The sequence below is a fragment of the Chlorocebus sabaeus genome, chromosome 12 (genome assembly GCF_047675955.1).
Source record: "Chlorocebus sabaeus isolate Y175 chromosome 12, mChlSab1.0.hap1, whole genome shotgun sequence".
NCBI classification, from domain to species: Eukaryota; Metazoa; Chordata; class Mammalia; order Primates; family Cercopithecidae; genus Chlorocebus; species Chlorocebus sabaeus.
This window is the reverse complement of record NC_132915.1, coordinates 104,982,452-104,999,590: the sequence shown is the minus strand read 5'-3', so window position 1 is coordinate 104,999,590 and position 17,139 is coordinate 104,982,452.

The following is a 17,139-nucleotide window of genomic DNA, read 5'->3' as shown; positions in this document are numbered from 1 at the left end:
CCAACATGGTGAAACCCCGTCTCTACTAAAAATACAAAAATTAGCTGGGTGTGGTGGCTCATGCCTGTAATCCCAGCTACTTGGGAGGCTGAAGTGGGAGGATCACTTGAACCCGGGAGGCAGAGTTTGCGGTGAGCCAAGGTCATTCCACTGCACTCCAGCCTGGGCAACAGTGAGAATCTGTCTCAAAAAAAAAAAAAAAAGAAGGTACATTAATGTGTTTTAGTGGGCAAATATCTTCATCCATTTTGTTAGATACTTGTTACACATTATCAATCTGGAAACTCATATCTTTTTGTTTTGTTTTGTTTTCTTGAGACAGTGTCTTGCTCTGTTGCCCAGGCTGGAGTGTAGTGGCACGATCAGGCTCACTGCAGCCTTGACCTCCTGGGCTCAAGTGAACTTCCCATCTCAGCCTCCCAAGTAGCTGGGACCCCAGGCACCTGCCACCATGCCTGGCTAATTTTTAAATTTTTTTTATAGAGCTGGGTCTCACTATGTTACCCATTGTGGTCTCCAACTCCTGGGCTCAAGCAATCCTCCCTCCTCGGCCTCACAGAGGGCTGGGATTATAAACTTGAGCCACTGGGCCCAGCCCCACATTTAATTTAAAGAAATTGGCCAGACATGGTGGCTCACGCCTGTAATTCCAGCACTTTGAGAGGCGGAGGCAAGTAGATCACTTGAGGTCAGGAGTTCGAGACCAGCTTGGCCAACATGACAAAACCGCATCTGTACTAAAAATATAAAAAAATGAGCCAGTCGTGGTGGCGTGTGCCTGTAATCCCAGCTACTCAGGAGGCTGAGGCAGGAGAATCATTTGAACCTAGGAGGCGGAGGTTGCCATGAGCTGAAATTGTGCCACTGCACTCCAGCCTGGGAGACAGCGCAATACTCTGTCTCAACAACAACCACCACCACCACCACTGTGACTCTGTCTCAACAACAATAACAACAACAAATACATAAAATAAATTTTCAAAAAGAAATTTAGTAACTTGTTTGATGATCCCTCTCCTTTTATTTTCTATATTCTTTCTGAGATTCCTCATACTCGGATATTAGATCCTCCCAGGACGACTCTCTAACTTTCATGTCTTTTCTCTCCTATGCTTTGTCCTTTTGCTCTGCTGTTTGGGTTATTTCTTCATCTTTATCCTTATCTTCTAACCCTTCCACTAAGCTTTGAATTTGTGCTATCCAAGAGATATTTTTTGTTCTCAGAATGCTACTTTCTTTTTTTTTTTTTTTTTTGAGACATGATCTTGCTTTGTCACCCAAGCTGGACTGCAGTGGCACGATCTCTGCTCACTGCAACCTCCACCTCCCAAGCTCAAACGATTCTCCTGCTTCAGCCTCCCAAGTAGCTGGGATTACAGGTGTGTGCCACCATGCCTGGCTAATTTTTATTTTATTATTTTTTTAAGTAGAGATAGGGTTTCACCATGTTGGCCAGGCTGGTTTAGAACTCTTGACTTCAAGTGATCTGCTTGCCTCGGCCTCCGAAAGTGCTGGGATTACAGACATGAGCCACCACACCTGGCCAGAATGTTCCTTTTTTTTTTTTTGAGACAGAGTCTCGCTCTGTCACCCAGGCTGGAGTGCACTGGCACGATCTCGGCTCACTGCAAGCTCTGCCACCTGGGTTCACGCCGTTCTCCTGCCTCAGCCTCCTGAGTAGCTGGGACTACAGGCGCCCGCCACTACGCCGGCTAATATTTTTTATTTTTGGTAGAGACGGGGTTTCACCATGTAAGCCAGATCTCGATCTCCTGACCTCGTGATCCGCCCGCCTTGGCCTCCCAAAGTGCTGGGATTACAGGCATGAGCCACCGTGCCCAGCCCAGAATGTTCCTTTTTCATAACATCCTGTTCTTGTGTAATGTGTGCTATAGCTCATCTTTAGTACTACGAATGATAATTTTTTAAAAATATTTTCTTCTCCCTATCTCTTTCCCTACATTTTTCTCTTTTAAAAAAGATCTATTTGTTATTGTTTGTCTCTGTTGGAAGGCTCCCCCAAGTGCCTTGGTGACCATTGGCTTCTGTGCATAGAGGCTGCTGGGGAGCTGAGAGCTGAGTTTACCGCCCACCAAGAACTTCACTGTTGGGTGATCTGGCTGGGTTCTTTCATCAGTGAGCTCACAATGTCAGTGTCTTTAGGTCTTTGCTCATGGGCTTCTCAGATCCCCAGGGAATTATCTTTGAATCTCCTGCCTACAGATTCATACTAAGCCCTGATGCCAACTTGGAGTGTTCATATTCAGTACAAAGACCCTCACTGTATTCCTCTGTTTTCAATGAGATGCCCCTGTCCCCAGCTGGACTTACTTTTCCTCAATCCAAAGACCCTTGGCTTTAGCCACTCTGCAGAATAAACCATCTATCTTCTGCTGGGGTGGAAATCCCCTGTGGTTCAATATGCTCTTTGCCTCTGCTGCCAGAAGCACCCGGTACTCAATTCCTAGCCTTTGGGGGTTTCTTTTGTGTCTAGGCTTTCCTCACTGCCAGTTTAGGATTCAGTTTTTTTCATCCACTGAGGTGGTTCTCACTCATTCGTCTGCTCTCCAATTTCAAAATTTTGTTTCTGTTGCCTCACATCCCATTTTCTTTGTCATTGTGATATTTTGAAAATGCCTTTTCTGCCATTTTAAAGGAGTTTCGGGAGGTAGCAGGGATAAATACCTGCGTTTATTCTGCTGTCTCTAACCAGAAACTCTGCTTTTTTTTTTCCCCCATAATATCTAATTCATTTTGATATTTCCCAAAACTTCTTATGTCTTTTTTTTTTTTTTTTTTGAGATGGAGTCTTGCTCTGTCACCCAGGCTGGAGTGCAGTGGTGCCATCTCGGCTTGCTGCAACCTCCGCCTCCCAGGTTCAAGTGATTCTCTTGCCTCAGCCTCCCGAGTAGCTGGGACTACAGGTGCACACTACTATGCCCAGCGAATTTTTGTACTTTTAGTAGAGATGGAGTTTTGCCATGTTGGCCAGGCTGATCTCGAATTCCTGACCTCAAGTGATCCACCCGCCTCTGCCTCCCAAAGTACTGGGTGTCTTTTTTTCTTTTTCTTTTTAGACAAGGTCTTACTCTGTCACCCAGGCTGGAGTGCAGTGGAACGATCATGGCTCACTGTAGACTTGACCTCCCAGGCTCAAGTGATCCTCCAACCTCAGCCTCCTGAGTAGCTGGGACCACAGGCATGCATCACCATGCCATGTTAATTTTTGTATTTTTCATAGAGATGGGGTTTTGCCATGTTTCCCAGGCTGGTCTTGAACTCCTGGGCCCGAGTGATCTACCGACCTCAACCTCCCGAAGTACTGGGATTACAGGCATGAGCCACTCCACCTGGCCTGTCATTAGTAATTTTAGTCACAGCTATTTTATGGTCTCTATCTCCTGGATCTATCATCTGAGATTCTTGGAGTATCCACTTGTACTGTTGGTTTTGCAGCTGGATCTCACTTATGGCTACTTTTGTTTTGTAATTTACCTTTGTGAATTCATCTGTAGGGGCATCTGTTGGTGGGAACCCTGGGCAGCCTGGGTTGAGGTCATAGCCCTCTAGTGCATGTTTACATTTGTTTCTGCCCCATGCCAAGGGACCTATTTTTGTGTTAAGTTTTTGCTTTGGGAGTCCCCAGAGCATATAAGTAGCAGTCTAAATTTAAATCTCAAAGCCCCTGAGGCTAAGTCTATGGTTACAAATTCCCAGAGCAGCCTGCTTTCCCCACTCCAAGCCCCGGATGTGGCAGGTGATCTGCCTGAGTGGAGACTGGTTTTTACCCTTGTCTACCTTTTCACTGAGAATGTAACTCTGGAGAGTCTGGCTTGGGGGTGGGTCTCATTTACAATCCCCCCCCGTTTTGTAGAGCCCAAAGCCTCATTTATTGTCCCCAGAGGGGCTGTAAACTCCAGTCCCCAGACTGCAGAGACCAACACCCTCCACCTCGCCCATGCTGCCCACACCACACCAACACGGGCTGCCTGATTCCTGCTCTACTTTTCAGCTGCTTCTGTGTTTTTGTCTCCAGGGAGTTCTTTTCCATTCTTGCAAGCTCAGCCATGCATTTAAAAGGATAGTTGTTACATTTTGGCCACCATTTCCAAGTAGTATGTTGTAGCAAGAGGGTTTTTTGCTGTCTAGTCTGCAATATGGCTGGAAATGGAAGTCCAGGGTTTTGTTTGGCTATTTTTTGGTTTCCTTAAAAATGCTTTTTGTTACAAAAGGTCGTAATGGCATGTGCTTGTAGTCCCAGTTACTCAGGAGGCCGAGGCAGGAGAATCACTTGAACCCGGGAAGCAGTGGTTGCTGTGAGCTGAGATCGCACCACTGTACTCCAGCCTGAGCAACAGAGCAAGACTGTCTCAAAAAATAAAAAATAAAAATAAAAATGCTTTTTGCATCTCTGTATTCCCCACAGCAGACCATCAATAGTAGTCCATGAATACTGGGGAAATGGAATGGAATTGCCCCATTTCTACCTAATTGGCAATTGTGCCAAGCAGTCCTGCTGTTTGGAACAGGAGTCTTGGAGAACAAAGGACCATGTTCATGCTCTTGAACCTGGTATTCAAGGCCCACCCTGGCCTGGACCCAACCTGCCTCGGGTCCCATCTCACGGCTGGCCAGTCTCCCTGGCATTCTGCCCTCCAGCCACACATCTGATCAGAGGCTCCATGCCACCCTGCTTTGAACTTCCTGCTTCCACCCTCTGGCCCAGGCTGAACGCCCACCCACACACATCGCCCACGCATCCCCTGCAGGCCCTGGCACTTCACTGTGGCTGTTTGCTTGCTGTCTTCTCTCCTGCACCAGACTTGCACTCCCTGGGGGCGAGGCCGGCCTCCTCTCCTTTCTGTATCTCCAGCATCCTCACAGGAGCTGCATAAACATCCGAGGCGCTGGAGAGATGTGTCTCTAATGCGCAAACGAGCAAGCCGCGTTCCCACTGCACCAGCTCCAAGCACCAACTTTGCACTTTACAACGTTAAAGCAGCCGTTTCAGGCCCTCACTAAACCCAGCCTTAACCTCACTCCCCTGTCCCAGATGGTCCCAGATACTGCAGGAGCAGAACTGTCCTCTGGCATTTTAATAGGGAGGTGACGAGTCATTTGGGTTAAAATGGACTCTAATTAGCCCTCGTAAGAGCTCAGCCTGGGGGAGGGTGAGAAGGAGCAGGCCTTTGACGAGGTGAGAGAGCCTCACCTGTTTTGACACACTAAAAAAAGGGCAGAGAATGTCGGGTGATAATGATGTGTCAGTGTGCGTTCTCAATTGTAACACATCTGGTGGGGACATTGATAATGGGAGGCTATGCATTGTGGGGGCAAGGGACATATGGAATGTCTCAACACCTTCTTCTCAATTTTGCTGTGAGCCTAAAACTGCTCTAAAAAAAAAAGTTAAGCCTAAAAAAAAAAGGGCAGGGAAAGACTTGGTCACTGGCTCCTCCCCTGCCCCACCCCTCTCCCTCTTCGGGGTGGGGTTCCAGAGCCCAGGCTTGGGAAGAGAGATCTGTTTCCACAATGGGAACCAGATGTCTGTCTCCCCAAACCTGTGCCCCTTCAAAAGCAAGAGATGCAAGTTCAGCAGCTCTGTCTGTGTGGGTCCCTTGGCGGCCAGGGCACATGACTGGAAGGAAGGTTAACAGTGACCGGTTCACAGTGAGGTTACAAAGCACTTTCCTTCCGTGATAGCTGTCTGATCACGACACACCGGGAGTTGCTCACGGAGACTGAGAGATGAGAAAGGACTTGCTCAAGGTCACAAGGCAAGCGGTGATGACACAGCGGTGGCCAGGGCTGCACTGTCCTGCACACAGGGCACTCGAAATGTGGCTAGCCTGAATTGCTATGCGCCCTGAATGTGAAGTGCACAAAGATGCAAAGACTTCGTATGGGGAAAAAAACTAAATATCTCATTAATAATCTTAAATATTAATTACCTGTCAAAGTGATAATATTTTGGATCTTTTGGGTTAAATACAAATATTATGAGAAGGAATTCTACCAGTTTCTTTTCTTTTTTTTTTTTTTTGAGACAGTCTCACTCTGTTGTTCAGGCTGGAGTGAAGTGGCAAGATCTCGGCTCACTGCAACCTCTGCTCACTGCAACCTCCACCTCCCGGGTTCAAGTGATTCTCTTGCCTCAGTCTTCCAAGTAACTGGGGCTATAGGCACGCACCACCACGCCTGGCTAATTTTTATATATTTTTAATAGAGACGGGGTTTCTCCATGTTGGCCAGGCTGGTCTCGAACTCCTGACCTCAAGTGATCTGCCCGTCTTGGCCTCCCAAAGTGCTGGGATTATAGGCGTGAGCCACCACGCCTGGCCCCAGTTTCTTTTTATTTGGTGTTTTTTGTTTTTTGTTTTTTGAGACGGAGTCTCGCTCTGTCACCCAGGCTGGAGTGCAGTGACCCGATCTCGGCTCACTGCAAGCTCTGCCTCCCAGGTTCACGCCATTCTCCTGCCTCAGCCTCCCGAGTAGCTGGGATTACAGGTGTCCGCCACCACGCCCGGCTAATTTTTTGTATTTTTAGTAGAGACAGGGTTTCACTGAGTTAGCCAGGATGGTCTCGATCTCCTGACCTTGTGATCCGCCCGCTTCAGCCTCCCAAAGTGCTGAGATCACAGGCGTGAGCCACCGCGCCCGGCCCCAGTTTCTTTTTATTTGGTTTTAATGTAGCTACCAGAACATTTAAGGTGGCTTACGTGTCTTGCATTTGTCTAGCGCTCAGGTCAGGTGACTCCTCGGCAGATCCGAGGGCCAAGGGGCCTCTGCCGGCTCCAAATTAGATGCTGTGGGTTCAGGCCTCAGCTCCACCACTTTTGACCTGTCTGACCTTCCTACGACAACAGGCCCCTGCACTCCGGGCCCCAGTTTTCTCACTCATAAATGGGCACAGCTGGGCCCCCAGAGGAGCCAAGTAGTCTGAGGTTCAAAGAAACAACCGACATGCAGGGTGCTCCGCCAATCACTCGTCCGTAATGAAACGATTCCCCGAGTGATGATTCGCCCAGTCTCTGTCTTCACCACCAGGCTGGGAGGCCGTGAGGGTAGGGCCTTGTGTGATGTCCTCAGTACCCAGCACGGAGCAGGTGGCCAAGAATGAATGAATGAATGAATGAATGAATGAATGAGCTCTTGTTCAGCACCACTCAGCACTGGCTTCCGAATGAAATGGTTCACTTTGGCTGTGAACATGAGCCATTCTCAATCTATTTTCCACCTTTGCATTTATACCATATTCGTGAGCAGCACAGCCATGTGACATTTCCTTGTACCTCTGTCCTAATTTGGGGTCCCTTGAAAGCAGAGCCTGCATTAAGGACTTGGGGGTGACGCCAGGAGGCAGGAGAGCGTGGCAGGGGAGGAGGAGAGATGGAGGTGTGTGTGTCTGAGACGGCTGCTGTCTGGGAGAGGAGGCTGGATGCCTCTGGGAATTCTGGAAGATTCCAAGTGGGGGTATCTATCCGCTGGTTCCTGCCCTCCACTGCAGAAGTTTGCTCCAGGAGCCTTCACCCCAAGGCAGGAGGGACCTGTGGGAGGTGGCCCCCTGGCCAGCAGGAGGTGGAATCGGTGCTGCAGCCCCGATCAGAGGGGGCCGAGGGGATGCGATGTGGCACAAACAGTGTCTGCCACAGTCTTGAAGTTCACAGACACCAAAAAGCACTCATAATGGCTACAACAAATAAAGACCAGTAGCAGCCGGCCAAGGTGGGCGGATCACCTGAGGTCAGGAGTTCGAGACCAGCCCGGCCAACATGGTGAAACCCTGTCTCTACTAAAAACGCAAAAAATAGCCGGGCGTGGTGGCGTATGCCTGTAATCCCAGCTATTTGGGAGGCTGAGACAGGAGAATCGCTGGAACCCAGGAGGCAGAGCCTGCAGTGAGCTGAAATCATGCCACTGCACTCCAGCCTGGATGACAGAGCAAGACTTTGTCTCAAAAAAAAAAAAAAAAAAATCAGTGGCAGAACTTAAGGGATGTGGTGTAGATAGAATGGGCTGCGGCTTCTGACGATGCTGGCAGTTTCCGGCGATATGAGCAATTTCTGGCAAGCTAGCAGAAATCTTGCTTATTTGTTCATTCATGCGCTCATTCATTCATGGGTTCATCTGTTCATTCGTTTGTCAACCAATATTTACCGTACACCTTGTCTGCATCAGGCCCTGGCCCACCCCAGAAAGGATGGGAGAATGAAGAAAAGGGTAAGGAAGTCATGATATCAACCGAAGGGAGCCTTTCCTACTTCATGTATTAATTACATAAGTCACTTGCAAACTTCAGTCCTTGCATCTTCATTGGTAACGAGGGACTGATGCTGAAAGTCACTCATTGTTGGGTGACAGGACAGCTGAAGGCCCTGAAGAGGGCTTAGCCTTGTCCTGAATGGAGGACTTAAAGATGAATTCATCCACCTAGCTGGGTACGGTGGTTCACCCCTGTAATCCCAGCACTTTGGGAGGCCGAGGCAGGTGGATCACTTGAGGTCAGGAGTTTGAGACCAGCCTGGCCAACACAGTGAAACCCCGTCTTTACTAAAAATAAAAAAATTAGCCGGGCGTGGTGGGGCGCTCCTGTAATCCCAGCTACTCAGGAGGCTGAGGCAGGAGAATCGCTTGCACCTGGGAGGTGGAGGTTGCAGTGAGCCGGGATCGCACCACTGCACTCCAGCCTGGGCAACAGAGTAAGACTCTGTTTCAAAAAAAAAGAAGAAGAAGAAGCCATAAGCAAGAAAAAGAGAAATGAACTCATCCACTCATCCCGCCTTCCCGTGTCCACTTGGCCTACAGCCCTGGTGCCTACTCACTGCCAGGCTTTGTACCAGTTGTAGGTGTGGTGGTGAACAAGAGGGAGTCCCTACCCTTGGGAGCTCACAGAGGCGGAGAAGGAACCACCCCTGAAAATGATTCAGAGGCAGACTCCAAGTCCTGGGGAGAGTAGAGAGGGGGTCGAGAACTGCTGGGTCTTGGAAGGCTTCCTGGAAGAGGTGCCGTTGAACATTCACCCAAGGCCTCTGGGCCCCAGATGTGAGCTTCTGGCACAGATCAGACCTGGCTGAACCCCATAACTGGCTGCTTGGCAAAGGACATTGGCAAACTCAGGCTTACTTGAGCTATTTGCATATCATTTGCATCTATCTGCATATGTGGTGGCACAGCCTGGTCTCTTATGCATTTAAATTGCAAGTTATTTGTCTCTCTTTGAAAGCTCTCATTTTTTTCCCCAAGGGGAGCTGGCTCCATTTCCCCTAGTTGCCTTAAGACTGTCGAGTTTGCCCAGTGAGGTTGAAGGCCGTGGATCACTGGGTGCACTGTGTGTTTGTTATTCTGGGTTTCAGAGCACCATATTATTTCTGAGGTACGGCATGTGCCCCTGTGTTACAGATGGAGACACTGATGCAGAGACTCACTGAGGCGCCCAATGCCACTTACCATGTGGGAGGCAGGACTATGGTCGGGGTCAGGGCTCCTGATTTCTGATCCCATGCTGGGAGAGCCCTTAGAAATAATCTCTCCACTGGGCACGGTAGCTCACTTCTGTAATCCCAGCACTTTGGGAGGCTGAGGCGGGCAGATCACTTGAGGTCAGCCTGGCCGACATAATGAAACCCCGTTTATACTAAAAATACAAAAATTAGCTGGGCATGGTTGCAGGAGCATGTAATCCCAGCTACTCTGGAGGCTGAGGCAGGAGAATTGCTTGAACCCAGGAGGCAGAAGTTGCAGTGATCGGAGATTGTGCCATTGCACTCCAGCCTGGGCGACAGAACGAGACTCTGTCTCAAAACAAAACAAAAACAAAAACAAATACAAAACAGAACAAAACAAATCAAATCATCTCTGTGCAAGTGATGGGAGGAGCCCCAGAGAGGTGCGGGAATTTGCCCAAGGCCACACAAGCTAGTCCAGGACGTAGCACTGGCTCCTACAGCTCTGCCTGAGGACAACATTCCCCTCTACCAAGGTGCTTGTTTTGGCCGCTGTGTCAGTGACCTCTGCCGCTTCAGAGGGGGACTGTCCCCATCAATACCAGGTGCTTTGATTTCTTCCTATTTGGGTTGTTGTTGAAAGCGTGTTGAGTGAGTGTCACCCAAGCTAACCCCTTCCGATTAATCAGGAATTGATTTCTCCCAGACACGAACGCTCTAACTGGTGACATTCTGCTGCCCAGGAGGCACAGTCTGGGCCATCCCAGGGAGTGCAGGTCCCTGCACTCAGCAGGTGCACCCCTGACATGACAGTGAAAACTAAAACCAGACTTGTGGACATCAGCTTGTATGTCAAAGCATTGTCACTGGAGTAGGGTGGGATCTTACTCAAAGCCAGCATTGGGTCTAGCCTACTGTCATATCATTTGGGGATCTTTGCTTGAGAAAACAACTGTGTAATTCACTTTTTTTTTTTTCTCTTTTGAGACAGAGTTTCATTCTTGTGGTCCAGGCTGGAGTGTAATCGTGCAATCTTGGCTCACTGCAACCTCCACCTCCTGGGTTCAGGCAATTCTCCTGCTTCAGCCTCCCTAGTAGCTGGGATTACAGGTGCCCGCCACCATGCCTGGCTAAGTTTTGTATATTTAGTAGAGACGGGGTTTCACCATGTTGGCCAGGATGATCTCAAACTCCTGACCTCAAATGGTCTACTGCCTTGGCCTCCCAAAGTGCCAGAATTACAGGCATGAGCCACTGCGGCCAGTCTGTAATTCACTCTTTTTTTTTTTTTTTTTTTTTTTTTTTTTGAGACAGAGCCTCCCTCTGTCGCCCAGGCTGGAGTGCAGTGGCCGGATCTCTCAGCTTACTGCAAGCTCCACCTCCCGGGTTTTACGCCATTCTCCTGCCTCAGCCTCCTGAGCAGCTGGGACTACAGGCGCCCGCCCCCTCGCCCGGCTAGTTTTTTGTATTTTTTAGTAGAGACGGGGTTTCACTGTGTTAGCCAGGATGGTCTCGATCTCCTGACCTTGTGATCCGCCCGTCTCGGCCTCCCAAAGTGCTGGGATTACAGGCTTGAGCCACCGCGCCCGGTCTGTAATTCACTCTTAACGATGTGCTGGGTTTTCACTGGGGTTCCTTCCATTCCTCATCCTGCGAGACAGGGTGATTCCCATTACATGGATGAGGCCACCGAGGCTCAGTGAGGCAAAGAGGCTTGCTCAGGTCACACAGTGAAGGGTCAGGGGGAAGCCTCAATATCACGGTTGGCTGGTTCCAGACCCCAAAAAAAAGGGCCTGTACTTTCCACTAAGTCATGTCACTTCCAATGACAAGTCTAAAACCAGACTGAACACGAGCCCTAAGTTCTAAGTCTTAGGTAGTATGGCGTAGGGATTTACGAAGCAGACTTGCTAGCAGTGGAGGAGTAGCTTGTGTCGGATAAACTTTCTGCTAACAATTATAAAGTCTGAAAAAATATATAAAATAATTTGTTGGCCGGGCGCGGTGGCTCAAGCCTGTAATCCCAGCACTTTGGGAGGCCGAGACGGGCGGATCACAAGGTCAGGAGATGGAGACCATCCTGGCTAACCCGGTGAAACCCCGTCTCTACTAAAAAATACAAAAAACTAGCCGGGCGAGGGGGCGGGCGCCTGTAGTCCCAGCTACTCAGGAGGCTGAGGCAGGAGAATGGCGTGAACCTGGGAGGCGGAGCTTGCAGTGAGCCGAGATCCGGCCACTGCACTCCAGCCTGGGGGACAGAGCGAGACTCCGCCTCAAAAAATAAAATAAAATAAAATAAATAAATAAATAAATACAATAATTTGTTTAGCCGGGTGTGGTGGCTCATGCCTGTAATCCCAGCACTTTGGGAGGCTGAGGCGGGCGGATCACCTGAGGTTGGGAGTTCGAGATCAGCGTGACCAACATGGAGAAACCCCATCTCTACTAAAAATACAAAATTAGCTGGGCATGGTGGTGCATGCCTGTAATCCCAGCTACTCAGGAGGCTGAGGCAGGAGAATCGCTTGAACCTAAGAGGCGGAGGTTGCGGTGAGCTGAGATCACACCACTGCCCTCCAGCCTGGGCAACAGAGCGAGACTCCGTCTCAAAACAGAACAAAACAAAACAAAAGAAACAAACAAACAAACAGAAATTAAGCAGAAAACAGAAGTCTTATTGGCTCAAGACTACATAGTTGGAGTTCAGGGCTTCCAGAGCAACTGGAAATTGAGAGAGAGAAAAAATTATCCCAGAAAAGAGAGGCACAGAAGGAGAAAACTCCCCTTAAATCCTCGGCTGACTCTGGCGTGGGGCATGACTCCAAGAAGCCTAGGGGAAGACACAGATGGAAGACTAAAAGAGGGGAGCATAGGTTCCTATAGCTGTTTGATATTTCGGAGATAGATTTTCCAGTTCAAAGCTCATCAAGTTAGTGGGACTTGGTAAACACACCAGGCTTTTTCACTGAGATCCTGGGAGATCATGATAAACGTAGGAAGAAGCACTAAAACAAACCTACTCCAACAAAGTTTAAAATCAAGCCTCCACCAAATCAAGGTGAATGGTCAGCAACTAAACAGAGCAATATGCAAAATTCTTCAGAGAAAGACAACACAATCCAGAATCTCTATACTGTATTATTTACAATGTCCAGCATAAAATAAAAAATTACTAGATATGTAGAGAAACAGAAAAATGCGACACATAATTAAGATAAAAAAATAGAAATAAGTGTAGATGTTGGAATTCATAGGCAGACTTTAAATCATTGTAATATACTTCTTTATTATAATCTACAAGAAGGCTGGGCACAGTGGGTCATGCCTATAATCCCAGCACTTTGGGAGGGCAAGGTGGAAAGATTGCTTGAAGCCAGGAGTTCAAGACAAACCTGGGCAACATAGTGAGACCCGATCTCTGCAAACAAATTTAAAAAATAGCTGAGACCAGGTGCGGTGGCTCCCAAAGTGCTGTAATCCCAGCACTTTGGGAGGCTGAGGCGGGCAGATCATGAGGTCAGGGGTTCAAGACCAGCCTGGCCAATACGGTGAAACCCTGTCTCTACTAAAAATACAAAAATTAGCCAGGTGCAGTGGTGGGTGTCTGTAGTCCCAGCTACTCGGGAGACTGAGGCAGAAGAATCGCTTGAACCTGGGAGGCAGAGGTTGCAGTGAGATGAGATCACACCACTGCAATCCAGCCTGGGCAACAGAGTGAGACTCCATCTCAAAAAAATTTTTAAAAAATAAAAATAAATGTTAAAAAAATTAGCTGAATGTGGTGACATATGCCTGTTGTTCTAGCTACTTGGGGGCTGGGGCAGGAAGATTGCTTGAGCCCAGGAGTTTGAGGCTGCAGTGGGCTATAATTGCATCACTGCACTCCAGCTTGGATGAAGAAAAGAGAAAGCGTACATGAGAGAGAAAGAGAAAGAAAGAGAAGAAAGAGAAGAAAGAGAGAAAGAAAGAAAGAGGAAAAGAAAGAAAGAGGAAAAGAAAGAAAGAAAGAAAGAAAGAAAGAAAGAAAGAAAGAAAGAAAGAAAGAAAGAGAAAGAAAGAGAGAAAGGAAGGAAGGAAGAGAGGGAAGGAAAGGAAAGGAAAAAGGAAAGGAAAGAAAAGAAAGGAAGGAGAAAGAAAGAAGGAAAGAAAGAAGAGAAAAGAAAAAAGTAACAAAGTAAAATGAATCTATAAGGAAAAGCAAAGGCAATTATTGTCGATAAAGACAAGAGAAATTTCAGGAGTGTATTAGTTTCCTAGGGCCACTAGAACAAAGTAGCACAAATTGAGTGGTATAAAACAAAAGAAATTTTCTCTTTCATAGTTACAGAGGCTAAAAGTATGAAATTCAGGTATGAGCAGGGTGGATTTCTCCTGACGGCTCTCAGGAAGAATCTGTTCCATGCCTCTCTGTAGCTTCTAGTGACAGCCAGCAGTTGTTGGCATTCCTTGGCGTATAGATGCATCACTACAATCTCTTCCTTCCTCATAACAAGGCATTGTTCCTGGTCTCTCTCTTCTTATTTCTTTTAAAATTTTGATCTATGTGTTTGTTTATTTATTTTGAGGCTGGGTTATGAGACTGGCTTGATTTTTGTATTTTGGTAGAGACAGGATTTCACCATGTTGCCAAGGCTGGTCTTGAACTCCTGGGCTCAAGTGATCCACCTGCCTCAGCCTCCCAAAGTGCTAAGATTACAGGTAAGCCACCACTCCCAGCTTCTGTCTTCTTTTCTGTCTTGTTTTTTTTTTTTTTTTTTTTTTGAGACAGAGTCTCACTTTGTTGCCCAGGCTGTAGTACAGTGGCATGATCTCAGCTCACTGCAACCTTCCTCTCCTGGGTTCAAGCTATTCTCCTGCTCCAGCCTCTGGAGTAGCTGGACTAGCTGGGATTATAGGCATGCATCACCACACCCAGATAATTTTTGTATTTTTAGTACAGACAGGGTTTTGCCATGTTGCCCAGGCTGGTTTTGAACTCCTGGCCTCAAGTGCTTTGTCTGTCTTGGCCTTCCAAAGTGTTGGGATTATAGACATGAGCCACTGTGCCTGGCCTCCTCTCTTTTCTTGTAAGGACACCAGTCCGGCCAGACATGGTGGCTCATGCCTGTAATCCCAGCACTTAGGGATGATGAGGCAGGTGGATTACTTGAGCCCAGGAGTTCAAGACCAGCCCAGGCACCATGGCGAAACCCTGTCTCTACTAAAAATACAAAAAATAGCCGGGTACAGTGATGCACGCCTGTAGTCCCAGCTACTCAGGAGGCTGAGGTGGGAGGATTGCTTGAGCCTGGGAGGCAGAGGCTGCAGTGAGCCAAGATTGCACCATTGCAGTCCAGCCTAGGCAACAGTGAGACCTTGTCTCAAAAAAAAAAAAAAAAAAAAAAAAAAAAAAGACACCTGTCATATTTCATTAAGGGCCAAGGGCCTACCTTCCTCCACTATGACCTCATCTTAAGTAATTACATCAGCAATGACTCCATTTCTAAATGCGGTCACATTCTGAGATATTGGGGGTTAGGAATACAACATATCGTTAGAAGGGGGTGAATATAATTAAACCCATAACAAGGCTGGGCATGGTGACTCATGCCTGTAATCTCGACACATTGGGAGGCTGAGGCAGATGGATCACTTGAGGCCAGGAGTTCGAGACCAGCCTGGCCAACATGCCCTGTCTCTATTAAAAATACAAAAAAGTAGTCAGGAGTGGTGGTATGCACCTGTAGTTGCAGGAGGGAGTCTAAGGCAACAGAATCGCTTGAACCTAGGAGACAGATGTTGCAGTGAGCCAGGATCATGCCACTGCACACCCTGGGCAACAGAATGAGACTATCTCAGAAAAAAAGGTGTGTGTGGTGGGGAGACATAGCAACTATTTTTTAAAAAGAGAGAATCAGATTAAAATTTAAACTAAAAAATACAATGTCTAAAATTGAATATTCATTCGATGAGACTAAAGCATGTTGGACTTGTCTGAGCACAATGGTTTATATCTGTAATCTCGGCACTAAGCTAAGGCAGGAGGATTACTTGAGACCAGGAGTTCAAGACCAGCCTGGGCAACATAGCAAAACCCCATCTCTACAAAAAATGCAAAAATTAGCCAGCACGATGGCATGTGTCCACAGTCCCAGCTACCTGGGAGGTTGAGGCAGGAGGATCGCTTAAGCTCAGGAGTTTGAGGCTGCAGTGAGTTGTGATCATGTTGCTATACTCTAGTGTGGGTGACCAAGTGAGAGCTTGTCTAAAAAAAACAATAACATATTAGATCCAATTTTAAGAAGGCCAATACATGTAAAGACAGGTCAGTAGAAATTATCTACATGAAAGTGTTGCAAGATCCTTGGGGTGTCACTTTTCTAGCTGGAAACCTCTGTGGACTGTGTCACCTTTGCCTGAGATTTGCTCAGGCCCACTAGGCTCGTTCCATCCACTTGACCTGGCAGGTTGCACTCAGCTCACACTACCAGCCTGGATCTCATGTCTGCCAAAGGCGAGCCAGGCGTGGAGTGGCCAGGGGTATGTGAGCAAACAAGCATGGGGTCTGGCCACTGCACACAGTCAGGCATGCTGGCTGCTGCAGTGAGGTGGGCAGCTCCAGGTGCCAGCATCGGTGCTGGCTCTCTGTGAGGCAGTGACTGGATCAGACACTCTGCAAGCATCTTTCAAAGCTGCCACTGGGAAACATAGTGGTGCCCAGAAGCTTGGAGACTCCAGGAACTGCAGGGCCCCAAAGAGGGGGTCACAGCCCTGGCTTGGGGAGTTCTCAGGTCTGGGCTTCCTGAAGGGCTGTGGCTCTTCTCTACTTCTCTTCACTCAAAATGGGTGTATTTCAGCCTTGTTTGTGTTACAGATCTTTCAGCCTTACCATTCAGCTGGTCCCAAGTTCTTGTCCTGTGTCTAGGAAGAACAAAGTGGAGGGAGAGCAAGGTGTAAAGGAGCTTTGCCAACAGCATAGCTCAGAGGAGGCCCTGGAGTGGGTAGCTCCTCTCTGCAGCTGGCTTTCCTGACCTCTGCTCAGCTCTGAGTGAGCCCAGGGCTTTTATGGGCCTCAGAGGGTAGGAAGTACATGTGGATTGGTCCATGGGTGGCCATGGGCAGGCCCAGAAAAGGTACCACAAGTTTCCCACTTCAGCCTGTAGGACTGGCAGCCCAGCCCCCAGCCCTCAGGCCTTCCCTGTCCTGAAGGTCGGACCTCACCAGAGACCCACCCCCTTCTGCCCAGGAACCTGTCTGCCTCCTGCTGCCATTCATGGCACCCAGGCTGTAGGTGCCAAGGGGCATCTGCAGGCCAGTGCCCTGCTGCTCTCAGCCCCCTTTAGCTTCCCTCCTATGCTCGTTGGTGTCCAAAGTCTGGAGGGGACCGAAGTGGCTTGGGCTGGTGTGTCAGCACTGACCTGAGCATGTTTGGGCCCTGCAGCTGCATGGGGCAGGGTGGGGTGCACAAGGCTTCTGCCCGCTCCATGGATTGGGAGGCTTGGGGCTGCAGCTGCAATGTGGGTGGCGGCAGCTGCGCCTGGAAGGGCAGGGCTTCTGCCTGTTCCTGCCCCTACCAGGAGCCCAGGGAGACCTGGGTCTGCAGCCACAACTTGGGTGGCAGCTGTGCCTAGTGGGGTGAGGCTTCTGCTTGCATCATGCCGTGGGAGGCCCGGGTCCACAGGCATAACTTGGGTGGCTGTGGCTGCATCCAGGGAGC